Genomic DNA, 5,630 nt, shown 5'->3' on the forward strand with positions numbered 1-5,630 from the left:
AATTACTTGGTAACTGTTTTGTTATATATAGTTTTACTATGTTAAAGTTAAAACCTTTCACTTTTATTTAAACAAAAAGGGGGAAATGTTGTGGAATATTAGTTTAAGGTATGTTACATTCATTTATGCTGTGGAGTATTTGTTTAATGATGCAAAGATGTGTTGTATTCTTTTATGCTGCATTTGTTTAACTCTGTAAAACTGTGTTACTCTGCCTGTTTAAACCACCTGATTGGTCCAATAAAAAGCTGAACTGCCAATAGCTAGGCGAAAGAGAGAAATAGGTGGGGCTGGCAGGCAGAAAGAATAAATAGGAGAAGAAACCAAGGGGGGTTAAAAAGAGGAGGAAGGAACGAGAAAAGGAGAGGAGGACACCAGGGGCCAGCTACCCAGCCACACAGCCAGTCATGGAGTAAGAAGGAAAGAAAGATATACAGAATAAAGAAAGGTAAAAGCCCAGAGGCAAAATGTAGTTAAAAAGAAACAGGATAATTTAAGCTAGAAAAGCTGGCTAGAAACAAGCCAAGCTAAGGCTGGGCATTCATAAGTCTCTGTGTATTTATTTGGGAGCTGGGTGGCAGGCCCCCAAAGAGTAAAAAACAACCAACTACAAAAAACTTTAATTCATAAAAATCAGTCTCATCATCTCCAAATAACAATATAAATACTTTAGTATTAGCTTATTTTAAATAGTGTGTATATACTTGTATGCAAACACAATTGGTTCTCCAGTTTCTAACTTCTCAAATGGGTCAATAAATGAAAAAATAAATTAAAATAAAGCCAGACATGGTGGCACACACATATAATATCAGCACTTGGGAGGTAAAACCAGGAGAATCAAGAGTTGCATAGCTAAGTTTGAGGACTGCCTGAGTACCTGAACTACATAAGACCCTTTCTCAAAGGGGCATGGGGAATGGTGAGAAGAAAAAAAAAAAGCTATAAATTGTCCAAGATATGTGTGTGTGTGTGTGTGTGTGCGCGCGCGCGCGCGCGCGCGCGCGCGTGCAGTCCAGAGGCTGACATCAGGCATCTTTTTTTAGTCACTCTCTGCTCCCTACTTACTTATGAAACAAAGAGTCTCTTGCTGAACCTGGAACTCACCTATTCAGCTACACTAGCTGGCCAGTGAGCTCCAGGAATCTGCCTGTTTCTGTTTGCCATATTGACTTAATATGATGTTCTGGCTAATTTTATGTCAACTTGAAACAAGCTAAAATTATCTGAAAGGAGGGAACCTCAATTGAGAAGATAACTCCATAAGATCCTGCTGTAAAGTGTTTTCTTAATTAGTAATTGATGTGGGAGGGCCTAGCCCTTTGTGGGTGGGGCCATTCCTGAGCTGGTGGTCCTGAGTTTTATAAGAAATGCTAGCTGAGTAAGCCACGGGGAGGGAGCCAGTAAGCAGCTCCCCTCCATGGCTTTTGTCTGCATCAGCTCCTGCCTCTTGGTTCCTGCCCTTACTGCTTTTGATGTTGAACTGTTATACGGAAGCATGAGTGAAATAAATCCTTTCTTTCCCAAGTAGCTTTCTTCACAGCAACAGAAACCCTAACTACAACATGTGGGTTCTAGGAATCCAAGCCTAGTCTACATAGTGAGCTCCAGGTCAGCCAGGGCTACAAGAGACCCCATCTTTACAAAAATGAAATCAAAAAATAAAAAAACCTGAAATCTCTTCAAATTACCAAAGCAATACAATAAAGTTACAAGTTATTTTTCTAATATTGAAACTAATTTCAAATCCTAAGCTAATAAGCTATATGATGCTGTCATGGTCTATTATGATTAACAGACTAATAGCATACACTCAGGACACACAGAAGAAGTTCCTTCACACCAATTACAAATATTCTAAAAGCAAATGAGGGCTAGGGAAATAGCTCAGCAGGTAAGGCCAGAATAATAAAAGCCTCCAGGGCCAGGTTCAACTGCCCAGACCCACATACAAAGCTGGAGAGATGGCTCCACAGTTAGGAGCACTTGGTGCTCTTGCAGAACACCCAGGTTCAGTTTCCACATGATGGCTCACAATCATCTATAATCCAATTCCCAGGGATCTGGTGCCCTTTTCTGGTCTCCGTGGGCACCAGACACACATGCAGTGCCCATACATACATACATACATACATACATACAAGCAAAACATTCATACACATGAAACAAAAACAAGGAAATCTTTAAAATAAAAAAAAAAGCGGGACACAGTAGTATACATCTGTGAACTCTAAATTCCTTTGGCAAGATGGAAGGCAGAGACGCAGTGACAGGTGAATCTCCCAGAAGCTCATGAGTTGGCTAGCCTGAGGTACCTCAGTTCAGCAGCAGAATCAAGAGAGATTGCCTCAACAAAGTGTAGACAAAAACAATCTCAAACACACACACACACACACACACACACACACACACACACACACACACACACACCACTAAATAAATAACTGAAAAGGTCTTGAAGCAAATGACAGGACAATCGAAAAGACTCCAACCCTTACATGAACTCATACATACACCTAATTCCCAAAGGAACAACACAACGATCATAGAGAAAGGTCTACTTTAAAAACTATTCTATGCCGATTCATTTTTCAGACTCCTTATTTTTATTTCCTCTACTTTCAACTGATCTGAGGATTATTTTTTTCCTAAATGGTTTTTTAAAAAAATGTATCAAACCATAGTAAAGCAAACTACAGATCATATATTCAGATCACTGTTAGCCAAAATGTATACTCATTTGGTATTTATACTAAAACACATTTAGGACTGTTATATTTTAGGAAAAATAAAATTATTTTAATAGAAGCCTCATTTATAACTGGGAAGGGGGCCAAATGTGATAAAGTAGAAGAACTACAAGTCAAGGTGACTTTAATTCCCATGTGTTTTACACGTACTGTATGACAGGACCAACTCTGAGGCTCTTAACCTGAGAAACAAAACCAAATAAATCACAGAACTCTTGCAAATACTTCTGACACAATCCTACCAAAGGGATGTGTACATTTAATAAAAACAAAACAAGAAGCTCACAATGACTTGGCTGATCAGAATATGATATGACATTTCAGAGTATTAGCCGATAGAAATGGACAGCTAAGAAAAGTTATTTCTTTAGTTAATGTGAAACTCCTTACAAAAGCTTTTAGCATTTTCTAAAGACAAAAAGGAAAAAGTATATTTCATAATTATTAAAATGTCTAAGATTCCTAGGATACCTGGCCAGGACTTCTACAGACTCTTTGAGCAAGATTCTGAAGACCAACTCCAGAGCTCTGTGGAGAGCAGAATTGGGGACCAGCTCTCAGCAGTGGCCAGAGGGGCACACAGGGTTTACTTTGGCCACAGAAAACAATGAAGGCTTCCCACAGTGGGGGTGTTAGAGCTCAAGAGAAGTTATTTAGAGCAGTTGTGAGATCTCACACTCTTTAATAATAGAACAGACTCCCTATTTGCCATGGAATGGTTCTGAAGTACAGCCATTCAAATTCACAATTAGAAGGGTTCTTAGAGTCCCTTCGAGACCCAAAGACCAAGAACCACATCTACATCCACAGTCAACATTAACAAGAATAAAGCAGCTTCCTTTCCAAGGCAACACCTGTATTAACTGGAGGACATTACAAAGGCTTTCCATGTAGTCTAGGTGTTTGACAGGCTATCCAGTCTCTCTAAATGCAATCCTCTTGCTCTTACTGAAATGCAATGTTCACTTTTCTAAAGTTTAATTTCTAAAGCAAATTCTAATTACAGAAGGGCCCCAGATTACCAAACTGATTCTAGCTATATGACCTTGGAAAGTCTCTTCCTGTAAAATGAGAGCGTGAAAGTGAGATCATTAGAATGTAAACTCTATTCTGTCGGCCGCTCCGCCCTCTGCCACTGGGACAGGTCAGGCAGGAAATGTTTATGACAGTATCACTGCCGTCCCAAAATACATGTATGTCAAATAAACATGACCGTTGTTTTAGCTTTCTTTTCCTCCACTATTTTTTATCCACGTGCTAAGGATGGAATCCAGGGTTTCATGTACACTGAACATATTCTACCACTGAGCTGCATTCCTAGTCTCACTTTTTTCCTTTTTAATTATTCAATTTTAGTCTGGATCGTCTCAAAAAAAAATTTTTTTTAAAGAACCCTGAAAATAAGATTTCTCATGCACAAAGCAAAAATACATGTATTTTAAAATAAGGTACTCAGTTTTTAGGAATGGGGGCACATTACAGACAGCTGGCAGTCACCACTGTTTTCACTCCAGTTCTGTCCCTTTGACCCATGACTGTATTCTGTTTCTTTTTCGTATGGAAGGGACGCTTCTGGTCCTATTAGCTGCCTCTGTGAAGACAACTTCCCCTTTGGGGCCTGAAAGGCCACATCTGTAAAACAAGGGGACTGAACTCATTATTAATTTCTAAAGTCTCTGCTTTCATTCTACCATTAATGTAGTCCCAATGCCTTGAGTCAGTGCTTACCACTCCTGGAGTCAAATAGCCTCCCAATTCGCCCTTCTCCAAACTCTTTCCTTTCCCCGTTATCTCTGCTGGACCAAACGAATCCAACCCTAAAACTATTAGATGGACGCGGTGAAAAGCTCCCCAGCTTTTGATGCCAGAGACCTGGATTGGAATGTAGGTTCTGCTACTAAATACCTAAAACGGTGATGCAGCAACTATTTTACTGAGGGTTAGTAAAATGTGCAGAGTCCCTAACCCAGAGCCCCACATACCTTTTAGAAGCCAGTTTCCCACTACATATGTGACAAGGGTGCCCAGGCTGCATGGTGGCATGGTGACGACTTTAAAACCACACTTCTGGTAGGCTATCAGAAGCTGGCCTGTACTCTGCCAGTACACCACACGAGCAGAGCAGCCCGGATCGCCAGCCCTCTGGAATTCTCACGTGTTAAGTGGTACAGCCTCCCACAGCCCCAAACCACGCGGCAGGGGCAATGAGGGCAAGACGTTCTTTCAAAAGATAGATTCTCGGGATTTTACCTGAAAGCAAACTTCTCAGCCTGCTGTTCAAAGAAGCCACTCGAGACTCTTCCAACTTCAATGTACAGGAAGTAAGCTAATGTTAACGTGCCACAAGTATTCTAACTTATTTTGATTTTCACTCATCGGAGATTAAAAGCAGGAACAGAAAATAAAATTTCTCACATAACGAAAACACACTGAGCCTTGTAGACTCGTACAAACATGTTCAGGAAAAGTGATAGTTGGCTTCTTGATTTCAAAATAGGTCAAAACTGGGGAGAACAAGGGAGGAGTGATGGGGACTGGCAGTTAAGTGACTTCAGAACAGTGACACACACCTTTAATCCCAGCACCGGGGAGGCAGAGGCCAGCCTTCTCTGCAAATTAATCATAAGCACTACAGTTTCTGGGTGACTTTTCCTGTTCTGCCAAGTCTGCCCTCCTCTCCCATATTCCTTGCTCACACTGCAAACCAAAGCACTAAAAGGCCCAGTTTTCACTATTTACGATCTGAGGTGGCTGATCAAACGCACTTGAGTCCCTCCCTTCCCTAGGCTCCTCAGTCCTGTTCCTTGTCCTCTCTGGCCCACGCCCCTCCCGCCCCCACCCCCCATACACACGCACATGCTCACCTCCCTAGGGCTACAA

General features: G+C 41.2%; 1 protein-coding gene across 3 annotated transcripts in view; it reads right to left on the reverse strand.

The window, feature by feature from the left end:
* Window positions 1-5,630, reverse strand: part of Usp24 (ubiquitin specific peptidase 24) — a 141,866-nt gene that overhangs the window by 135,026 nt on the left and 1,210 nt on the right. The window lies entirely within an intron of this gene.

Source organism: Peromyscus californicus, unplaced genomic scaffold (genome assembly GCF_007827085.1).
Source record: "Peromyscus californicus insignis strain IS unplaced genomic scaffold, ASM782708v3 Scaffold_5__1_contigs__length_169319896, whole genome shotgun sequence".
NCBI lineage: Eukaryota > Metazoa > Chordata > Mammalia > Rodentia > Cricetidae > Peromyscus > Peromyscus californicus.